The sequence below is a fragment of the Pongo pygmaeus genome, chromosome 3 (genome assembly GCF_028885625.2).
Source record: "Pongo pygmaeus isolate AG05252 chromosome 3, NHGRI_mPonPyg2-v2.0_pri, whole genome shotgun sequence".
NCBI lineage: Eukaryota > Metazoa > Chordata > Mammalia > Primates > Hominidae > Pongo > Pongo pygmaeus.
Window position 1 is genome coordinate 58,737,134 of NC_072376.2, and position 24,202 is coordinate 58,761,335.

At 33.4% G+C, this 24,202-nt stretch overlaps 1 long non-coding RNA gene across 1 annotated transcript; it reads left to right on the forward strand.

Annotated features, from left to right (window-relative positions):
• Positions 1-2,169: 2,169 nt before the first annotated feature.
• LOC129035640 (uncharacterized) lies at positions 2,170-14,048 on the forward strand. Its single transcript, XR_008502261.1, has 3 exons — positions 2,170-2,226; positions 9,248-9,309; positions 13,739-14,048. It is a non-coding gene; the product is annotated as an uncharacterized LOC129035640 (long non-coding RNA).
• The last annotated feature ends 10,154 nt before the right edge of the window (positions 14,049-24,202 follow it).

Consider the following 24,202-nt stretch of genomic DNA (forward strand, 5'->3'; position numbering starts at 1 on the left):
CTAGACTGGCTGGGTCTTCTGTCCTCCATCTTTCTTCCATGCTGGCTGCTTACTGACCTCAAACATCTGACTCCAGGTTCTTCAGGTTTTGGACTCATGGACCTACACCAATGGTTTGTCAGGGGCTTTCGGGCCTTTGGCCACGGACTGAAGCCTGCACTGTTGACTTCCTTACTTTTGAGGTTTTGGAACTTGGACTGAATTCCTTGCTCCTCCTAAGCTTGCAGATTGCCTATTTTGGAACTTCACCTTCTGATCCTGTGAGTCAATATTCCTTAATAAACTCCTTTATATATGTACATCTATCCTGTTAGTCCTGTCTCTCTAGAGAACCCTGACTAGTATAGAAGCTATGCAAGCAGAAAGACAATAGAGTAAGATCTTTACTGTGCTGAAATGAATAAATTTGCCAAGTCAGAATTCAATATTCAACAAATATCCTTCAGAAGTAAAGAAGAAATAAACATACAAACAAAAATTGAAAAAAGTATTTATTTCATTGTCAGTGGATCTACCCTACAATAAATATTAATACATATTCTTCAGCCAGAAGAAAACTATTGTAGTTTAGAAAGCTGAATCTACATAATGAAGAAAAATGTGTCAGAAAGGAATGAATAAAAGAAAAGTATAAAAGCTTCTTTTCCTTATTTTTAATGGCTCTAACAAATAACTGATTGTTTAAAGTAATAATTACAATATTGCATTGGATATTTGAAGAAAATGTAAAAGTGTAATAAGTGAAAACAAGTCAAATAGACAGGAGGGAGAAGACAAGAATGTTATGTTATAATGTAACTTCAGTACACATGGGGCAGTGTTGTATTATTTGTATATGATCCTATATTATTACAAAACGTATATTGCAAATTCTTGAACAATTTACTGGGTTGAATAGTGCCTGCCCTAAAATTCATGTCCACCCATTTCATTATCTATGAATGTGACTTTATCTAAAAATAAGATCTTTGCAGATGCAATCAAGTTAAGATTAGGTCATGCTTGATTATGATGGGTCCGAAATTCAATATTACTGGTGACCTTTTAAGAAAAGGAAAATTAAGATACAGATGTACAGGGCAGGAAACCATGTAAAGTTTGTTAGAGATTATAGTTATGCAGATACAAGTCAAGGAACATCAAGAATTGCCAGCAACCACCAGAAGCTAAAGGACAAAAGGAAGTGTCCTTATCTAGAGAGTTCTGAGAGTGACCCTGCCAACACCTTGACTTCTAGCCTCCAGAAATGTGAGATAATACATTTTTGTTATTATAAGCCATGCAGTCTGTGGTAATTGGTTATGGTAGTCATAGAAAAAATATATAAAGAAAACTTTTAAACAATTATAAATTATAAATGATAAAAAAGAGAGGGCAGAAAAAGAGAAGAAAATAGAGCAAATGTAAAAAGGAGCAAACAGCAAGATGGTAGATTTTAATTCAACAATATTAGTAATCACTTTAAATGGGATTGCTCTAAACAGACCAGTTAAAAAATATCATCAGATTTTATACAAAAAGCAAGCCCAAATCTATGCTGTCAAAAAAATAAATTGACTTTAACTATAAAGACTTAGATAAGTTCAAAGAAAAGGAATAAAGGATGATAAACTATGTAAATACTAATTTAAAAAGCTGGAGTAACTATATTAATTTTGGACAAAATAGACTTCAAAACAAGGAAGATAATTAGAGATAAATTGGGTCATTAATGATAAGTAGGTCAATTCTTCTCTAAGAAAATATAGTAACCCTAAATATGTATCAGGGAACCTGCCCTGATAGTCACATAGGTTCTTTTCTGTTTTCCTTAAGCATCGGCTGACTTGAGAAATAAAGGGACAGAGTACAAAAGAGAGAAATTTTAAAGCTGGGCGTCCGTGGGAGACATTAGTTGTCATTAATTGGATATATTATCTTACATTTTGCAAAATTTATCTAAACTTTATGTCCTAAAAGAAACCCTGCTTAGTCAAGAGCTATTATGCCATATTTGCCTGCTCTCCAATATTTATAAAAACTATTTTTGAACTTTTCATTTCAATGGAAATAAGACAGGAAGCATTGTAAGTTAGACATATGTATTTACTTTTTTAAAAATATGTTTTTGGGGGCAGAGCAAGATGGTGAAATAGAAGCCTACACTTTTCATCTCCCCTGCTGGAACATCAAATTTTAACAACTGTCTGCACACAGAAAAGCACTGTCACAGGAACCAAAAATCAGGTGAGCAATCACAGTACCAGGTTTTAACCTTATATCATGGAAAGAGGTATTGAGGAGGGCAGAAGAGAAAGTCTTGAATCACTGATGCCACCCCTCCCTAATCCCCATGGCAGCAGCGGAGTGATGCAGAGAGATAATCTGTGTGCTTTCGGAAGGGACAGTACAGCAACTGAGGAAATTTACATTAAACTCTATGCTGCCCTGTCACAGTAAAGAAAAAAGCTCTGCCAGGATCAGCCAGCATCCATACATGAAGAGAGCATTTGGAGCAGCCCTTGCCAGAGGGGTATTGCCCTTTTCAGTGGTCAGAACTTGAGTTTCTCAGCAAGCCACACCACCATGGGCTGAAGTGCTGTGGGGTCCCAGGTAAATTTTAAAGGCAGTCTAGGACACAAGGACTGTAATTCTTGGGCCACTCCTAGTGCTAGGCTATGCTTACAGCCGGTAAACTTGGGTGGAACATGACCTGGGGAGACACCAGCTGAGGTGGCTAAGGAAGTGTGTTAGCCATACATCCCCCCAGGCAATGCAACTTGCAGCAACAAAAGTGACTCCTTTCTTCTGCTTAAGGAGATGACAGTGAAGAATAAAGAGGACTTTGTCTTGCATCTTGGATAGCAGTTCAGCAAAAGTAGGATAGAGCACTGGGCAGAATCATTAGGTCCCCATTCCAGGCCCCAGCTCCCAGATGACATTTCTAGACACACCCAAAAGGGAATCTGCCAAATTAGAGATTAAAAAGGTGACATTACAGCTGATACCACAGAAATTCAAAGTATCATTAGTGTCTACTATGAGCAACTATATGCCAATACATTGGAAAATCTAGAATGAGTGGATAAATTCCTAGAAACACACAACCAATCAAAATTGAACCATAAAGAAAACCAAAACCTGAAGAGATCAGTAACAGGTAACCAGGTCAAAGGTGTAATAGAAAGTCTCCCAGTAAAGAAAAGCCTGGGACCTGATGGCTTCACTGCTGAATTCTACCAAATATTTAATGAAGAACTAAATACCAATCCTACTTAAAGTGTTAAAAAAAATAAGAGGAGGAAATACTTCCAGATTCATGAGGCTAGTATTACCCTGATATCAAAGCCACAAAAAGATACAAAACAAAATCACATGCTAATATCTCTTATGAATTTTAATGCAAAAATTCTCAATAAAATATTAACAAATCAAATTCAACAATACATTAAAAAGATTATTCATCATGACCAACTGACATTTATCCCAGGAATTCAAGGATGGTTCAACATATGAAAATCAATCAATGGGAAACATATCAACAGAATGAAGAACAAAAACAGTATGATTATTTCAATTGATGTTGGAAAACCATTTGATAAAAGTCTACATCTTCATGATAAAAATCCTCAAAAAACTGTGGATAGAAGGAACATACCTCAACATAATAAAAGCCATATATGACAAACTACAGCTAGTATCCTACTGAATGGGGGAAAAACTGAAAGCCTTTTCTCTAAGATCTGGAACATGACAGGATGTTCACTGTCACCACTGTCATTCAACACAGTACTAGAAGTCGTTGCTAGAGCAGCCAGACAAGAGAAATAAATAAAGAACATCAAAATTGGAAAGGAAGAAGAATTATTCTTCTTTGAAGAGGATAGGAACTTATATTTGGAAAAACCTAAGTATTCCTCCAAAAAACTATTCAAACTGAAAAATAAATTTAGCAAAGTTGCGGGATACAAAATTAGCACACAAAAATTGGTGGCATTTCTATATGTCAACAGTGAACAATGTAAAAAATAAATTTAAAAAGTAATCACATTTACATTAGCCAAAAATTAAATAAACACCTAGGAAATAACCAAAGAAGTGAAATTTCTTAGGCTGGAGTGCAATGGTGTGATCTTGGCTCACTGCAACCTCCACCTCCCGGGTTTAAGCAATTCTCCTGCCTCAGTCTCCAGAGTAGCTGGGATTACAGGTGCACACTACCACGCCTGGCTAATTTTTGTATTTTTAGTAGAGATGGGGTTTCACCATATTGGCAGTCTGGTCTCAAACTCCTGATCTCGTGATCTGCCCACCTTGGCCTCTCAAAATGCCAGAATTACAGGCATGAGCCACTGAACCCAGCCAGAAGTGAGATTTCTACAGTGAAAATTATAAAACACTGCTGAAAAGAATTGAAGAGGACACAGAAAAATTGAAAGATATTCCATGTTTATGGATTTGAAGTTTCAATGTTGTTAAAATGTCCATACTGGCTGGGCACGGTGGCTCACTTCTGTAATCCCAGCACTTTGGAAAGCCAAGGTGAGTGGATCACCTGAGGTCAGGAGTTCAAGACCAGCCAGGCCAACATAGTGAAACCCCTTCTCTACAAAAATACAAAAATTAGCCAGGTAAAATAATAGATACCTGTAATCCCAGCTACTCAGGAGGCTGAGGTAGGAGAATCACTTGAATCCGGGAGGCGGAGGTTGCAGTGAGCCACGATCATGCCATTGCACTCCAGCCTGGGTGACACAGTGAGACTCTGTCTCAAAAAAAAAAAAAAGTTCATACTATCCAAAGTAATCTACAAATTCTACAAACTCAATGCACTCTCTATCAAAATACCAATGACATTCTTCACAGAAAGAGAAAAAATAATCCTAAAATTTATATGGAACTGTAAAAGACCTAGGATAGCCAAAGCTACACCAAGAAAAAAGGACAACATTGGAGGAATCACATTATCTGACTTTAAATTTTACTACAGAGCTATAGAAACCAAAACAGTATGATATTGGCATAAAAACAAGCACATAGATAAATGGAACAGAATAGAGAACCCAGAAACATATCTATACACCTACAGTGAACTCATTTTTGACAAGGACATACATTGGGGAAAAGACGGTCTCTTCAATAAATGGTGCTGGGAAACTGGATATTCATATGCAAAAGAATGAAACTAGACTCCTATATCTTGCCATATACAAAAAATAAGCCACAATCAATTAAAGACTTAAATCTAAGACCTCAGGCTATGAGCTACTACAAGAAACATTGGGGGAAATCTCTAAGACATTGATCTGGGCAAAAATTTCTTGAGCAATACTAAAATGGACAAATGGTATCACATGAAGTTAAAAAGCTTCTGCACAGCAAAGGAAACAATCAACAAAGAGACAACCCACAGAATCGAGAAAATATTTGCAAACTACCCTTCTGACAAGGGATTCATAACAAGAATATATAACTAGCTCAAACGACTCTCTAGAAAAAAAATCTAATAATCCAATTAAAAATGGGCAAAAGATTTGAATAAACATTTCTCAAAAGAAGATATACAAATGGAAAACAGGCACATGAAAAGGTCCTCAACATAATAGATCATCAGAGAAATGTGAATCAAAACTACAATGAGATGTTACCTCACCCCAGTTAAACTGGCTTTTATCCAAAAGTCAAGCAATAACAAATACTGGAGAAAATAACTCTTATACACTGTTGGTGGGAAAGTAAATTAGTGCAACCACTATGAAAAATAGCTTGGAGATTCCTCAAAAACTAAAACTGAGTTACTATACTATCCAGCAATCCCACTGCTTTTCTTTTTTGGTATATATCCAAAAGAAAGGAAGTGAAACATCAAAGCGATATCTGCACTCTCGTGTTTGTTGCAGCATTGTACACAATAGACAAGATTTGGAAACAACCTAAGTGTCCATCAACAGATGAACGGATAAAGAAAATATGGGATTTATACACAACGAATTACTATTCAGCCCTAAGAAAGAATGAGATTCTGTCATTTGCAGCAACATGGATGGAACTGAGAGTCATAATGTTAAGTAAAATAAGCCAGTCACAGAAAGACAAACATCACATGTTCTCACTTATTTGTGAGATCTAAAAATCAAAACAATTGAAGATAAGAGAATAGAATAATGGTTACCAAAAAAGCTGGAAAGTGCAGAGGTAGGGTGTGGAAGAGGTGAGCTGGTTAATGGGTACAAAAGAAAGTCTTAGAAAGAATAAATAGGAAATAATATTTAATAGCACAACAGGGGAGATTATAGTCAGTAATAATTTAGTTGTACATTTTTAAATAACTAAAAGAATGTAATTGTATTATTTCTAACAGAAATGAGACGTTCTTGTAGGGATGGATACCTAATTTTCCACTATGTGATTATTATACATTTCATGCCTGTATCAAAATATGTCATGCACCTCAAAAATATAGACACCTGCTATGTGCCCAAAAATTAAAAATAAAAGAATTTAGAAAAATAAAGATAAAAATATAGTTTCTTATTCAATACCATTTTGACACCAGCAGGTTTATAGATATGTATATATTATAGATATGGTAAACTACTATTATAATCCATATCAAATATTTTCCTTTTTAATTCTTTGATCACTTGGTTTTTATAAATCAGTACCATAAATTGATCATTTTTACCAATATGCAAACTCTTCTAATAAAATCTTCACATTTTAGCTTGGCACAGAGATACAAGGAATAAAGACCTCATATCCAAACCTTCACTGTGGCCAAGCAGAACCATCTGCTGTGTGGAATATAAGTAAAAATGTTATACACATGTATTCTTAAACGAAGAAGTTACACACTTATTTATATATTTCTCTTTCTAATAACGGAATGTGGACATTATATTTGGAACTTAGGCATCTGAAAACATGAGACACAATTCTTACATGTCAAATACTAAAGCAGTCACAGAAAGATGCCTGCATTTTGTGATCATAGAGCTACCATATAAGTATTTGACCTTTGATAGCTGAGTTTTAGACTATGTTAACACAGAGAGAAATAAACTTCTATAATTTTAGGATTATAGTCGCTAAGAGAAGAACATGATTACAGGTAGTAAATATTTGTTAGGAAGGCATTTACCAGATAATTACATACTTTTTATATTTATATATACATGTATCATGTATCATATATTTATATAAAGTAAATAGTTATACTTAAAGACATATAATATATATTTTTATATTTTATGTTTATGTATTTATGTATATATATAATCACATGCACACACACATATAGAATAGGTGAGCCTTTAAACTTCATTACCATAAACTCATTACTAAAATTTATAGACTCAATCTTAATATCTCCCTAAAGCACATCCATGAGTACCAGAAAAAAAAATACCAAACTTGTCTTTTTAGGAGAAATGAAGGTATAGTTGAAGTAGCGATCAAGAGAGAAAGTACATATTACTGTAAAACAAACAATTTATATAATGCAGGATAGACTGTGATTACATATTTAACTTAATTGGTCTGATGACTTACATGTGTAACTGACTGGATATCACCAAGCCCAAAAATGAAATACTTAAATCAAATTTTGTTTCTGAATAAACATCCAGCATTATGAGAAATACCAAGTAAAACTAAATAAAAATTAACTGAATAAAATCGATATGTAGTTAATAAAATCATACTATATAGACCATATAGTGCAAATAAGTCAGTAACCATATCCAGTATACATTCATTCAAACACCACATACTGAGTATATGTGTGGAATAAAATTTTTAAAGCCATTATTTTGGATCTCAAGTTCATAGTCTAAGAAATAGAATGATATACTAAAGTGTAGATTAAGAATAAAATATTTGTTTTTACTTTTTAATTCTACATTAAGAAAGTTATCTTGTTATTCTTGCTCTTCTCTGAAATGTGTGGTAATATTTCCTATAATCTCTATATAAACTTGGTCACATAGAGCTGTAGTTACTGTTTGTGAATATATTGGGTGAAGAAATTCAAAATTAAAATCAGTATTGAATGTTTTTCACTCATCTTCACCTCAACCTCGTATCTATCTTATTAATTTCTGTGATATTGCATAAACCACCTGTTTGCTTTTCAGTATAAAAATACTGCATTAAAATAACAATTCTGATGATAGCCAGGCACAGTGGCTCATGCCTGTAATCCCAGCTATTTGTGAGGCTGAGATGTAAGGATCGCTTGAGGCCAGTAATTTGAGGCTGCAGTGAGTTATGATTGTACCACTGCACTCCACCCTGGATGACAGAGAGAGACCCAGTCTCTAAACAACAACAACAACAACAAAATGATGATGTTTCTAACTGTGTATCTACCTGCATAGTACATATCTATACATATCTATATTTGCATTTATTCCTAAATTTATGTTCCATATGTAATGTGGGCCAAAATTACACTCCATATAAAGACTTGAAGTCAACTGCCTTATTATGAATTGGTATGTATACTTTCCAATATATATTTTTAATCAAACATGAAGAAAGTAATAAATAATTATTATCATCAGTAAAGAAGCTCATGGGAAGAAGATTGTATAATCTCTTCCAGAATTTTATATTTGAAGACAAAGTAGGTGGTAATACTATGCAACATTCTAGGGAGAATGACTCAAATAATACTTTTTAGTGTATATATTATATAATGATTGCATAGTATATAATGTTATTTTGAGATATATAAACATCAGTAATCATATATGTGTGAGTTATGAGTATTCATCATATTTAATAGAAAAGAAAACAAAATTTTTGATTTTTGTGTATGTGCACCAGAAAAATATATATGGAAGAAATGTACAGATTTCTGCCTATATAGCTATCATGTATAAATCATAGTTTCACACCAAGTGTGCTGGGGATGCAGGAATAACCACATTTTTATAATTTGAAATTTCCTCTAGTAACCTTAATTATCCAAATCAATTGGGAGTTGATTCTATGTGAATAGCTCCAGAGCAGGAGTCACTTTCATGAGGTCTCAGAGGAACCATCATTTATGTGTAATCAAGTATGTTTTGTACAACAATGGCAAAACATTTTAGAGCAGCCAATCTACAGTAATAGATATAATAAATTCCCAACTTCAGTTTAATTTTCCTCTTTGGAAATATGAGGATAATCATAATACCAATCTCAAGTAGTTTTTTTGTTCATTTATTCACTTGTATTTTATTTGTTTATTAGTCACTCATTCTTTTCTCAAATTGAGCAGTGACAAGCAGTGTGAAGATGCTTTGGGCACTTCAGTCAACAAGCTGCCATCTTCAACATGGGGTGAGTGTTCCACTGGGTGTATGTAATAATTTTCCAAGAGACATTCATTGCTTTTGAGATATCCACTTCCAATGCTCCTCTCTGCTAAAGCTAGTTCTCCTAAGAAAACATCTGTAATTGTGTCCTTTCTCATCTGACTGTCACAAATTTCCTTCTCTCAGATTCTAAAAGGAAGATATGTCTCTAACACATTCCCTAATTTTGATCTTACCCAGGATGCAAAACAATCAGGAGTGCCAAAAATGTAACACTTTGAAATATTGGTGTCAGTAGTGAGAAAGTGAATGACTTTAATGAGTGAGTAACAAATCACTTTATAAAGCAGGAGGTTTCTAACTCTTTCAAGAAAATTGAAGGAAAAAAAATCAAATTTTCAGCTAAAAAAATCACAAAATAATTTTTGATGATAGAACAGTGTTATTTTTGGTATATAACTCAGATGGCGACAAAAATAATTGACTTACATTGCTGTACCCATATGAATTTTTTTAAAATGAAGTAAAATAACAGTGAAACCTTTATAATCTAGTTTGATGCATGAACTAATTGAAGAAAAAAATCCCATCAAATTAAAAATATATTCCAAATTAATAAGTACATTCACATTATTATTTTTATTAACTACATAATAATGTTAAATTATATATTAATAATTAATGTAATATTAACTCTATCCAAAAAGAGTAAATTTTAACATAGAGAGGCTTATAATAAGAAAAAATGTATTTGTTGGAGAAAATGTATAAATGGAAGGACACAATTTATTACATTAGAATAAAATTCTAAGTCAACAAGTATGGAAAAAATAGCTCAAAAAGATTATAATCACTAATTATAATTACATCTATAAAATATGTTAAACAACGAATATAATTATTTTATTTAAAAATATTAACATTTTAAATTGAATAGAAATTATACCCTTTGTCATTAATTGAATATACAATACAAATGTTAAACCTCAACTTGTAAGTATGAAGAAGATGTTAAGGTGTTTTTACAAAATTATTTTAATAGTGGCAGTACAATCAGTAGTTCTGAAACAACTAAATAACACGACTGTCTTTTAAAGAGGTTACCTGTGATGGGAAATGAGAATGTAAGATAAAACTGAGAGTCCGGCCTGGCGCAGTGGCTCATGCCTGTAATCCCAGCACTTTGGGATGCCAAAGCAGGCAGATCATGAGGTCAGGTCAGGAGATCAAGACCATCCTGGCTAACACCGTGAAACCTTGTCTCTATTAAAAATACAAAAAATTAACCGGGCATGGTGGCGGACGCCTGTAGTCCCAGCTACTCGGGAGGCTGAGGCGGGAGAATGGCATGAACCATGGAGGTGGAGCTTGCAGTGAGCAGAGATCATGCCACTGCACTCCAGCCTGGGTGACAGTGAGAGACTCCGTCTCAAAAAAAAAAAAAAAGAAACTAAGAGTTGATGTGGCTATAATTTTGCCTAGCACAGTGTAAGCAAACAATGTACTTCCTCTCTATTACTAACAATGAAAAAGGAAATTTAAGAAATGTTTAATTTCTGGATAATAGAGAATAATTTTTATAGCCATATATGTATATATTTAGAAACAGAGTCTTGCTCTGTCACCAAGTCTGGGGTGCAGTGGCACCATGATAAGCTCACTACAGCCTCTAACTTCTGGGCTTAAGCAATTCTCCCACCTCCGCTTCCCTAGTAAATGGGACTAGGTCTCACTATATTGTCCAAGCTGGTTGCAAACTCCTGGCCTCAATTAATCCTCTTGCCTCAGCCTCCCAAAGTACTGGGATTATAAGCATGAACGGCCATTCCTGGCTTGATTCCATCAGATGAGTTTAATGTATTTTTTAAAATTTTTCAAACAGTTATTTAAGTATTGAGAAAAGATTATGTTAACAAATTTCAAAATTAATACTTTATGTGGTGTATTTGTAAGGTTTCTTGAGAGAAACAGAATCAATAGGGTGTATGTAAGTATGCAAAGAGATTTGTTCTAAGGAATGGAGTCACACAATCATGAAGTCTTGGCAAATGCAAAATCTGATGGGAGAAGGAGACTGGCAGGCTCGAGAATAAAGATAGAGTTGCAGTCTAGTCTACAGACCCATATACAGACCCATAGCAAACCAGGAAAAGCCAGTGTTGCAGGTAAAGTCCAAAAGTAGTCTGCTAGTAGTATTCCATACTCTCCCTCAGGGTAGGTCAGACTCCAGCTGACTGACTGATACCTACCCATGTTATGGAAGGCAATTTGCTTAACTCAAAGTCCCCTGATTTAAATGTAAATATTATCCAAAAACACCCTCACATAAACATACAGAATAACCATATATGTAGGCACCATAGCCCAGCCAAGTTGACACATAAAATTAGCCAGCACACATGACTATATTAAATTAGTCTCAGAACAATAATATAAAATGGATAGAATAATTTAGGTTACAGAAATAGGGACACCAAATCCACAAAGATTAAAAGGACTGTCTACTGCCTTGATTATTTCCAGGTTGTGTTTAATTTTTTTTATTTTAGAAAATTAAGACACTAGATTTTTAAGGGCTAATTTTTCTAAAGATAGATATCATTTTCAAGAACTTAAACTAAACGTAACCTGAATTACTTCTAAAAGCCAGTCACAATCATACCCTCTTCATTAATATGAAGTATTATATTATGGTTCCTGTTCTTGGGCAATTTAAAGTTCTTATGCCCTGAATGAGTCATATGTGCTCTCTTGGTATTGAATTTAACAAATTGAGGTTCTCTATTTCATTTCAAATAAGTTACTTTATTTTTTTCTTTTGTAATAAAAGGTCACAGCATTTTGTAACTTAGAAAGATAAGATGATATTGAAAGTGCAGTGAAGGTCAAAATGACATAAATTAGGGATAAAAATTAAGACACAGATGTTTTTCCAATTCTCCAGAAAATCCAATCCCAAACAGTGATAATCAAATGTAACTATTCTATTTATGTTACAAGTGTGCTAAGGCATGTTATGCAATAATTTAAAATACTCTAATAAAATAAATGAAAGTGGAATACCTTATCACAAAGGAAATAATGAGACTGGATAAGAAATGCTAGCATATTTTTGAATATCATAAAATATGGGCACATTGTCTCTTGTTGGCTAAAAATAATGACATTGGTTTACATGAATACATTTTCTTTTCAAAGATAATGATATTCTAGTTTCATTCAAATCCTCATTTAGGATATATGCCACACTCATACTTTATAACTCAATACATATTGTTCAATTGAATGTATTATACATAAAGTAAGAATGTCAAATCATGGATATTGTACTGATGGAGAGTGAAGCCTTATTGCATTTAGCAACACGAAGATAAGAGACTTGTAAGTGCTTGGAAACAATCTGATAGAGAAAACAATATATGAGTTTTAAAGTGAGACCAACATGACTAAAGACATGGTTTCTATGCATTGCTGTGATGGAAAATGTATTCAACTCTCCTGGCATCACTTTCCTTGTGTGATTTTTTTTTAATTCCTTCATCACTTCATCCAATGTTTATCATGCACCTTCCACATATTAGGAAAACAGCTGTATTCTGGAAGTATAGGAGAAAATATTTGGATAAATTTTTTATCTTCAGGAAGCCTATTGAGAGATGTAGATATAAAAACACAAATGGAATAAATTTCATTATAGAGATATTCACACATTCATTCATTCAACACATACTTAATGAGCACCTATGATGTGGTACAGACATTTATTTTTTATGCTGGTGATACTGTGATGAAATAATGTAAAAATCCAAACCCATATAGCTTTTTGCTAAGTAAAGCACACAGAAAATGAATAAATATTCTAGGAAGATACATGTATTCAGGCAAATTAAGCAGAATATAACATTTCAATCTAATATTTAACTTTCCAAAGCAGAAATTACTGGATAGAAATAAAATCAGAGACACATTATTTATTTAAAACAAATACTATATGCTAATTATGTATGTATTACATACACATTATATAATTTATGTATCGTAAGTGTGTGTTTATGTGTGTATATGTATGTGTGTGTGTGTATACATATTTGGAAAACAGTAAAACAGAAAAAGGAGAGAGCAAAATGATAATGTGTGAGGAAAGACCTCCATAGTATAGTAGCCCTTGATCTATGGCAGGAATGAAGCAAGGGAGGGAGCCATGTACATAATCTGGTATTTAGAATTGTAATTGTTCTTTACAATTGTAAAGTATTGTATACAATTGTATACACTAAATACAACTGTAATTGTATTTAGAATTGTCAATGTAAAGTTCTTGCAGGAATGCATCTGAGTACACTAAAAACAACAAAGAAGTTAGTATGGCTCAAGTAAGAGAGAGGGAGTGATAGGTGATAATCATTTTAAACAGGGCAACCTGATTACCCAGCTATTTTCCTCTTCTTTTCTAGGCATACAGAGCAGTTTTCAAGCCTCTATAGAAGTCATCTTACAGGGAGTCTGAGCCAGTGGAATGCAGTTATAGTGACATGCGTACTCCCAAGGTAGCCCTCAATGCTCCTACTCAGAAATACTCATATGTTGCTTCTGACTTGAAGCAGAGGAACTCACAAACTAAGAAGCCACAGGCTTGAAGATGGCAGAGCATAAGATGGCAGAAGTTTGGAATGAATTACTACTTGGAAGAGAAGCTCTTATTTACCAAGAAATATATTTTTGAATTTGCATGAGTAAGAAATAAATCCAATTATGCTAACATTATCATTGAAATTAGAGATGTTTCTATTAGAGTAGCTATTGTTACCATGGCTAATATAGATGAAGGTTATATTGATTTACCAGCAGCCAGATTGAATAGGAAATTTAGGCCGGTGTATATCTTCACCTTTCCACCCTTTTTCAGGTATCCCTGATCTCCCTATTTTGCTCTAAACAACCTTTAATCAACAGTGCCTTTGAGGTTCTAACATTTATATTTTTTAATGTTTGTTTCTCTTATCTGCTTCCCCTGACCAATGTATGTTCCACAAATATAGAAATCTTTGTCTGTTTTGTTCAGAGATGTATCTCAATCACCTAAATCAGTTCTTTGTATAGAAAACTTGCTCAATAACATTGATAAAAAATTGGCTGACTCTAACTTATTCCAAAGAAAAATGATGCTATTAACTTTATTAAAATTAAATATTTCTTTACCAAACCAAACTAAAATATACAAAACAAAAACAAGAATCATGCTATCTTATGCAAACTGCTTAAATTCAATACTTTATATGAATATACTAAAACCTTAATGAAAGTAGTAAGAAAACCTATAAAATGTGTTCATTTATTTTTTATTAGGTGGTTTTACTTTTAGATCAGTGTAGCCCTACTATCTAAGCACAGAAATTGGCAGTAATGGTCCACATCATTACGTCTTAAAAATTATACTATGCTTATCTACCACTTTTCTTCCTTGAAAAGAAAAAAAAATCTTGCATTGTTGAATAAAATCACTATTTTAAAAAGAATTGTTAATATCTGTGTTCAAAGGGAAGAATTATATCCCAGTACTACTGCAATTTATGTTATTTATTCCAGAATCACTAGAATCTGTACATTTCTAAAGAATTTTAAATGTTAAGTCTATTACATTGAAAAGAGATTTTGAGTAAAACCATGACAAAAAATGTAGTTTCTAAGTAATTTCCTTTAGTTGAAGAGAGGTATATTCTATGAAAGAGGACAAGGATAAGGAGGAATTTACTGTCTGTAGTTATAATACCATTTCCTACAGAGTGATTCAAGCAGATGGAATAATTTCAGACATAGGAAATGTTTTCTTAATAATACCTCTAAAATATATGCACTTCCAACATTTTACAAATGCCAGTATTTCCACCTCTCTATCTTTTATTTGTACAATTTCATCCTTACCATTCCAGAAATAAGGACAGATTACTATTTCATTAAGGAAATGACCAAATGGAGGCCAAGATACTAAATATTATAATTTAATTTGCACTGTTTATTTAACACAAGTGTAGAACCTAGATATTTTGGTTTCCAGTATGGTGTCCTTTCTATTTTTTCATGTGCCCACCTTCTCTGCTGGAAAAGGTGAAGAAATTTAATGTGAAATTTGTAAGCAAAATATATATTTATGGTAGCACTCACGTTGAAAGAAAGAAAGAAAAAGGACAGGAAGGAAGGAAGGTAGGGAGGCGAGGGGAGGGGAGGGGAGGAGAGGGAGGGGAGGGGAGGGGAGGGAAGGGAAGGGAAGGGAGAAAATGAGAAAGTTTGAAAGAAATACTGTTAGGATGGAAAATAATAAAAGGAAATCTAGTCAGTATTAAATGATGAAATACTAGTAAAACAAATGTGCCAGATCAAATGATTTCCTGACTTTTTAGAAACAAATAATTTTTTTATTTTTAATATCATCTACTCATGATCTTCGAAAATCAAACTTAAAATATACAAATCTGGAATACAATAGTTAGTTATCATTTTAAAATAGAAATTAAAAAGAAATTAAAAAGTTTATGAATGGCTGGGATAAATTTTACAGTACCTGTTTTGAAATAAATTGACTGATTTTCTTTGACATATAGAAAAAATCTTAATCTCTTCCTGCATGTACCTCAAGGAAGCCTGAGAAACATCTAATAGATAACAAAAATGAAGGAAAAATATGTTGGTTTTGAGACATGTTTGTTAATTGGTTGGAAATGTTTATTTTAATAGTACTCAGAAGCCATGGATCTTTATCCATAATATGTTCTCAATGACTGCTGTTTAGCAGAAGTTTTTATTGACTTCCAAAAGAGGGAACAACATAAAACATTTGCTTTCTGAAATACCAGTAACCATTTTCTCTTCAGCTGCAGCAATGTATTATTTTGAAATGAATTTGTGGCTTAGGAACCAAAAGAACCTAGTTCAACTCCTGACTCCATCATGGGGTAGCCCTATGCCTCTAACTAGTCCCTGAACTTCTGCAGTCTTACTTTCTCCATTGAGTAAAGCAAATAAGTAATGGTAATTACTTTTGATGTTGTAAAGATTGACTAAAATAATGGATGGGGAAAATGACTGAGATATAATAGATTTCCAGTAAATGTTGGCCATTATTAATTAAAATAAATCTGACATCTTGAGCATAATTGATTGGTCACAATGTAATGCTTTCACAAAAGTAGAGAAGCAGCAATAAAATTTCAGATGTCTCTATATAAATAAATCGTTTGGACTTGAGATGCAAGTGAGTGGTTGGACATTCTTGGATTTAATTGCAGAAAATGTTATTTATGTTTAGGAGACTATTAAAGAGATTACAGCATAATCTCATTAGTTTTCCCAAAAAGGAGGTTTGACTCACAGTAATCATTAAAAGTGATGTGTAAATTATAAGTGAAAGCACCAGCATGACATTAAAATTATTTTACATTTCATTTTTCTATTGTTATTTCCTTAATTATAATTTCAGAAATTATTACAATAAAGTTACTATATATTTTAACCTACGTATTTGGAAAATTATTGTTTGGAGAGTGCTTAAAATGGTGCCTGGTACACACAATATTATATACACACACACACAAACACATAACACGCACACACATATGGGGGACAGAAGGAGTGAGAGAGGATACATTTACACATGCATACATACATAGCACATATTAGGTATCCAGCTGCACAGATAAATGAGTAGAAAGATAATGTCTTTGTCTGTTTTGTGTTGCTGTACAGGAATACCTGAGGCTGGGTAATTTATAGAGAAAAGAGTTTTGTTTGCTTACAGTTTTGTAGACTGTACAAGAAGCACGGCATTAGCATCTACTTTTGGTGAACACTTCAGGGAGCTTCCAATCATGGTGGAATGCGAAGGAAGCAGATATCACATGGAGAGAAAGGAGGAGGCAGGAGAGAGAGGGGAGGTGCCGTGCTCTTTTAAACAACCAGCTCTCACATGAACTAATAGAAGGAGAACTTATTACCACAGGGAAGGCAACAAGCCATTCACAAGGGATCTGTCCCATGACCTAAACACTTTCCATTAGGCCCCACCTCCAACGTTGGGGATCTCATTTCCACATGACATTTAGAAGGAACAAAAATCCAAACTATATCAATAATCATATGTCTTTTTTTTCTTAGTGGGGTGTTTTAAATACATGGGACACCCTGAGTTGATAGTTTTCTATTCTAATATACATAGACACATACTAATCGTTTCTAGGGTGTTTACTTACCCTGCATTTTTTTTCATAGAAAAGGAAAATAAAACATTTCTTTTTAAGATAGCATGTTTCCATTTCTTGATTTTTAAACAGAGACACAGATTATTGACAAGTAATCAGTTTTAGATAGTAAGATAAATTTCATGTGCTGGAAAAGGTAGCTAAAGTGTGACAGTTGTCTTATTTCTTCAATGACTGATGCTTTAAATGCTTAAAAATGAGAACCTAGAATGGCCTCTCTAAACAAACAAGTTATAATGGAAGTACTGAAACTAGTCAACTAAACTTTTCACTTTTCGTTTGTTCTCTCATGAAGTAATTATTTTCTGTTTAATTTATATTATCTCACAATATTTTATTTTCTACAAAAGAAGTTAAATATTTAATTTTATTTTTCTTTAAAACCCAAATAAAAAAACACTATGGCAAAAAATGTTTGATGCTCAGAAATTAAAAAGAAAAGAAGAGTTGTGCCCTCTATCTATGAACATCAGCTTTATTAAGCCTTTCCAAATGAACAACATTTGAACATATCTCCTATCTTTTATCATCATCATTTAATAAGAAACAAGGCATTAAGACACAAGTAGTGAAAAGAGCATAATCTCAGAACAAGTGAAAAATTTGCTGCATGAAAAATTCACCAAAGAATATTTTCATATTTCTCATAGTGCATCTAGCTGTATACTAATATTTGCAAATGGCTGGTTTAGATTGTTCCTCCTTTTTAAAATGTATAGCATAATAGAATGTTAATCTTACAAGTCATAGAATCTCAATGAATGCATAATTAAAGAAATGTTCACCTGAGAATCATAGAATCTCAACCTATAAGGAAATATTATTGAAAATCTAATATCTTGCTTGCTTGCTAAAAAAAAGAAGTTATTTTATCATTTTATCATTTTACAACAATATCTCATATCCACCCTCACCACTCTACTTGTCTTCTTGTTTCAATGACTGATTTGACCTTCAGGGTCTCTAAAGCCCAACTTCTCCACTTGTAATAGGAAATTACTGTCTGCATCCTTCAAAATTGCAGTTGGCCACCACTCTTCTGGAACATCATTTTCTCTTGAGTCATTTCTATCATTAAACAAAATGCTCTAGAGTTTTCTGTCTTCACAAATGTCTACTTTACTTCACAGCTCTTCAAAACACAAGTTCTCTGCTAGCAAGATTTTCCTAAAAGGCTGTCTCCAGTTCTTGCCATTCTCCTCCTAAGAACTTTCAAATAGCTTCCGCTTTGAATTAGAATAAATTTCAAAATACTTACACAGCCTACAATAACCTCTATAAAGTACACCCTGGGGCTTCTCCAAATTCATTTTGACTACTCCACATCCCTTACTTATCACTATGTACAGCCACACTACTCCTTTCACGTCCTTAAGCAGGCTCATAGCGTTTCTGCTTTAAAGATCATTGGACTTGTTTTTTCCTCTCTCTAGAAAGCTCAGCCTTCAGATATTAACAGTGCTATCATTCAGATTTCCATTCAAATGCCATTATCCCCAGAGACCTGCCATACCCAGACTTCCTTCAGTAGCATTGCCCACCACTGTCACCCTCATCGACTATTTTACTTTCTTCATATCACTATCTACAATTGACTTTTTACTTGTTCAATACTTGTCTTATTACCACTCAGGGATACAAGTAAAATGAGAACAGGGACCTTTTCTGTTTTATTTACTGATAGATGCATAAAACAGTTTCTGGTACATAGTAATAGTCAATGGTATTTATTTTCTGTTTAATACATGCAAACATTTAACTATGTATCCCTGAATATTTCTCACATTCACATATATATGTAGTTTTAAAGTAATATTAATTAACCTATGCATGAAATTTTAAAGAGATTTGATCCCATTTGCAGTTGCTTTGATAAAATGATAAATGATATAGTTTGGATATCTGTCCCTGCCCAAATCTGTTGAATTATTATCCCCAATGCTGAAAGTGGAGTCTGGTAGAAGGTGTTTGGATCATGGAGGGAGATCCCTCATAGCTTGGTGCTGTCTTTGTAACTGTGAGTTCCTGTGAGATCTGGTCCCTTAAGAGTGGGCAGGACCTCCAACCCATCTCTCTCTCTCTCTTGCTCATGCTCTCGTCATGTGATGTGCTTGCCCCACTTCACCTTCTGCCATGAGTGAAAACTCCCTGAGGCCTCCCCAGAAGCCAAGTGAGGTCAGTGCCATACTTGTACAACCTGCAGAATCTTGAGCCAATTAAATCTCTTTTCTTTATAAATTATCCAGTCACAGATTTTTTATAACAATGCAAAAAGGCGTAATAAAATAAATAATCACAAATATCCATCTCTGTATTTTTCTTTTTTTTACATTTTTTAAATTTATTTTTTGAGACACAGTCTCACTCTGTTGCCCAGGCTGGAATGCAGTGGCACAATCTCGGCTCACCACAAACTCCACCTCCCGGGTTCAAGCAATTCTCCTGCCTCAGCCTCCCAAGTAGCTGGGAGCACAGCACACGTCAACACACCCAGCTAATTTTTGTATTTTTAATAGAGACAGGGTTTAACTATTTTGGCCAGGCTGGTCTCGAACTCCTCACCTTGTGATCTACCCGCCTCAGCCTCCCAAAGTGTTGGGATTACAGGCACGAGCCACCACGTCCAGCCTTGCAATTTTCAAATAACTACAACTTTAAGGTAATTCTATGTTTTCATTGCTGTTAAAATTACAAAAATGAAAAAAATCTCTAAATTCTTATAATTGATAAGTATCAGATTAAATATATATATATAAAATACACACACACACAAATATTTTTACATTTAAAAGTTCAAACAACAATTTGGATTTTTTATTGGTAAGTGGTAATTTACAGTATTTCCGCTTTTCAATACCAAAATTATACCAGTAGGTATTTATAGCCTCTAGAGAGTTCTTACAACATAGATATACACAAAAGCACTGTAGTAGGTAGACTATAAGCTGGTTCCCTTCCTTAATTTTATTCATACCTTGAGCATAGGATAAACCTAGTGACTTCCTTCTAAACAAAGGAATACAGCAAAAATAATAGAACATCACTTTCATGGTTAGGTTACTGACTTCTGTAATGCTGGAGACTTCATTGCACTCATGGACGGCATGTTTTAATAAGGTAGGCTGCCATGTTGAAGAGATACATGAGGAACTTAATCCTGCCAAACGCACTTGGAAGCAGAGCCCTTCCCAGTTGAGACTTGAGATGACTATGGCCTGGCCTCCACCTGATGGCAGCCTGTGAGTGACCCTGAGCTAGAGGACCTAGGTAAACAGTACCCAGATTCCTGACACACAGAAACTGAGAGACAATAAAGATGGGTAGTTTTAAGCTGCTAAGTTTGGTGTAATTTACTATATAATGATAGATAACTAAGGCCCCTTTAAATTCAGATTCCATCTTTGAAAATATTTAGAATTTCCACCTTTGTTTTGTGTTCTCCACTCAACTATGTTATTTAAATATTTTCCTCTATTTTTATAATTTTAAACCCATGTTTTCTTCTCTTTTTATCTAGTGAAGCCATAGCCACTGTATATTCAATAATACAATTATCTAATCAATCTTCAAGTTACTGTAGCAAGAATTTAATATTATTCACTATACAACTCCATACGATTACTGGTAAATTTTTGTAATTATAGAAACAAATGCTTGTACATTAGGTTGGAGAGTTGAGAGAGATAACACACATTTCAGTGGCATATGGATTGAGGAGGAAGCAGAGCTCAGTATAAACTGGAACTTCTCAAGAGTTGAGGAGCTTGTAAAAAATAGTTTTTCCTAATCATTTATATTATTACGTTTCTGTCAGACCATGCACGCAGACATTTTTGAGATTGGATGCCGCAATTTGAAATAATCACATCTAGTTTCAAAGAGTTAGTGAAATGTAGATGAAAATCAGTATAGGCCCTCAAATCTTACTTACTAGTTACTTTAGGAAAATTACAGAGTTTATTATTTATTAAAAAACAAGCAGCAAAACTTAATTCCTTCTTCTGATGTATTCCTAGCACTTTCTTTTGAGGTGTTTGAAAATTGTGCTTGAATTTCCAAAAGCTGTGGTTATACTTCTACTTAAATCTAGTTGAGTAACACACAGCATGTTATTGTTACTGCTCTCTTAAGTCAATGAGACTTATATGAAAATGTACTGACTAGAGCATCTCTTTGCTTTATGTCTTTCTTGCTTATTCGATGCTAGTTTCATGATGACAAGAACAATGTATTTTTAAAAAACCATACACCTTTAAAAATCAACACCCTTTCCATTCAATATCTAATCTGTTGCTAGATTTCTAGTTTTGTCATTTTTGTTATGTGTGTGTGTGTGTGTGTGTGTGTATGTTGGTTAAAATCAAGTATAATCATGGATCTCCTAATTAAAATGTATTAATAGTCTATGGAATGAATTCCATTCCTCCTAATATGACATACAAGTTCTTGCTAGTACAGTATATAAAAAGATTTGCAGGCTTGAAGCAGGAAGTCCTGTGAGTTAAGCCTTGGGATTCCATTGATCAAGAAAATGGCATTGGGCATTCCACATACCTTCTCAAATTAATTCTCAGTTCATCAAGGTGAAGATAAGATTGCATACCTTAATATCTGTTGAGGGAATAGAATGAACTAACTGATGGAAAGAACATATTCAAGCACATGATCCATAAAATCAGGGTGTAGTTGGTGTCAACAGTCTAATTTTCTATCTACCTTACTCCCATTCATTCTCCAGCCGTGCGAACAAGAAAAGTTAGGGGCATTGTATTCCCTGTGTTCAGCCATCTCTTTTACATATCTTCTCCCTTGTAAATGATAAATATTTATTTCAGGCCCAACTCAAATAATTTTCACTTTATATAAGTTGTCTCCCTTACAATTCCCACAATCCTTATAACTTTATCATTTCTCTTATTTTTAATCATATCATTTTATATATGATTATCTCTCATCACTTTGTAAAGTGTCAGCATTTCAAAGGCATAAAAATATTTTACTTAGCCTTGTCTTTGTTTAGCACAGCACGAGGTAGGCACTTAATATTTGAGTAAGTAAATTAAATTAGTCATTGAGAAACTATTTCTAGCTATTGATTTGTGTCAATTATTGTAAATAACATGAAAATAAATGTTTCAAATTTTGTTTTAGAATTCATTTTTACTTATTTATTTATCTTTATTTTTATTTTTATTTTTCAACTGTTGTTCATTTGCTATGAAATTAGTTACATAAGCTAAGGGCAGTAGAAAGGCTACAGTATTTTGTACAATGAGTCACAGACAGTTCTCCCCACAAAGCTTGGTTGTGTACTTTATTGACTTCTTATCACATAAAAGAAATATAGGTCTCTCTACTCTGATGGTAAGTTTTGTGGTCTTGTCATGGCCTCTAATTTTACCTTCAATTAAATAGTCAAAAGAGCAATTAGATTTAAGGGATTTCTTTCTTTATTAGACCACTTGGCTCCATCTATCCTTTCATTGGGAGCATTGATACAGTCTTAAATTACTTGGAAAAATTGATAATGAATTATGCTCCTCGAGGCTGTGGTTAATTAAATTGGCTACCCTTTTGTCTTCAGCATAGGCAGCTGGGGCACTGGACTACAGAGGACTAATGAGTCCTACTTAAGGTAAGTCCTCAAGGAATGTGAATTCCTGCTGTCAGGCAGGAATAGCATTCAGATCACAAAGTTCTCTAATCTACTAAGTAGGTCAAACTCTCTAATAGAAGATATAAAGCAATTTGGGGTCTGTTAAAATCAGAACCTATGAATTTAATTAGTTATTATATTCAACAAACTTTTATTAATATTGTTTTGGACCACTGGTTGTGGAGAAATGCTTAAGAAATCCTCTATAATAGGGAAGCACTTGGATCAAAGAATAGTTCTGCTAAAAGCCATGTGTCTCCAGACTTAGTTTCAGAACAGATTACATGTCTAAACAGGTCACAAGAGTTATATTAAATTTGTTAAAGCTCTAGCAGGGTGATTAAAATTGCTGTACCTAGTAGCAAATTACATTGTTTTGCAAAATACGCATTGTTGAATGTTTTACTTCCGCTTGAGTGTCTAACATTCTGGTGCTGAGAATAAATAAATGTTTTGTGGCTTTCTTTTTTTTTAATTCAATTATGTTTGTAATTTTTCAGTATAATCTTGTTCTTAATATAAGTCATAAGAACATATGTCAGTATTGAATTGCTCTAATGAAGGTCAAACTAGAAATGAAAAGTTTATAATGATACTATTAATAAAAATAATAATGAATTATTAACCACTTATGAAATGGCAGACACTGTAATAATCATTTTTATTGATTTATTTATTAAATATTCAGAAAATTATTATGGTAGTTACCATTATTATCATTAAAAACTAACTTTGAAAATTACTTTAAAAATAAAGAAACTGAGAAACGGAGAAAGTAAAAAATTTGCTTATGATTACACAACTAATCCCCAGTGAAGCAAGATCTCAAACCCATTTTAACAATACAGCCCACACTCATAGACAAAGCAATATTGCCTCCTTTTGGCAATGAATTGAAAGATTTCAAAAATCATATATTTCAGTTACAGTGAGTGGCATGTTAAATATAATACTTTACTATTCAGTATGTACCGTGGACCAGCAGAATGACCATTATCTGGTAGGTTTTT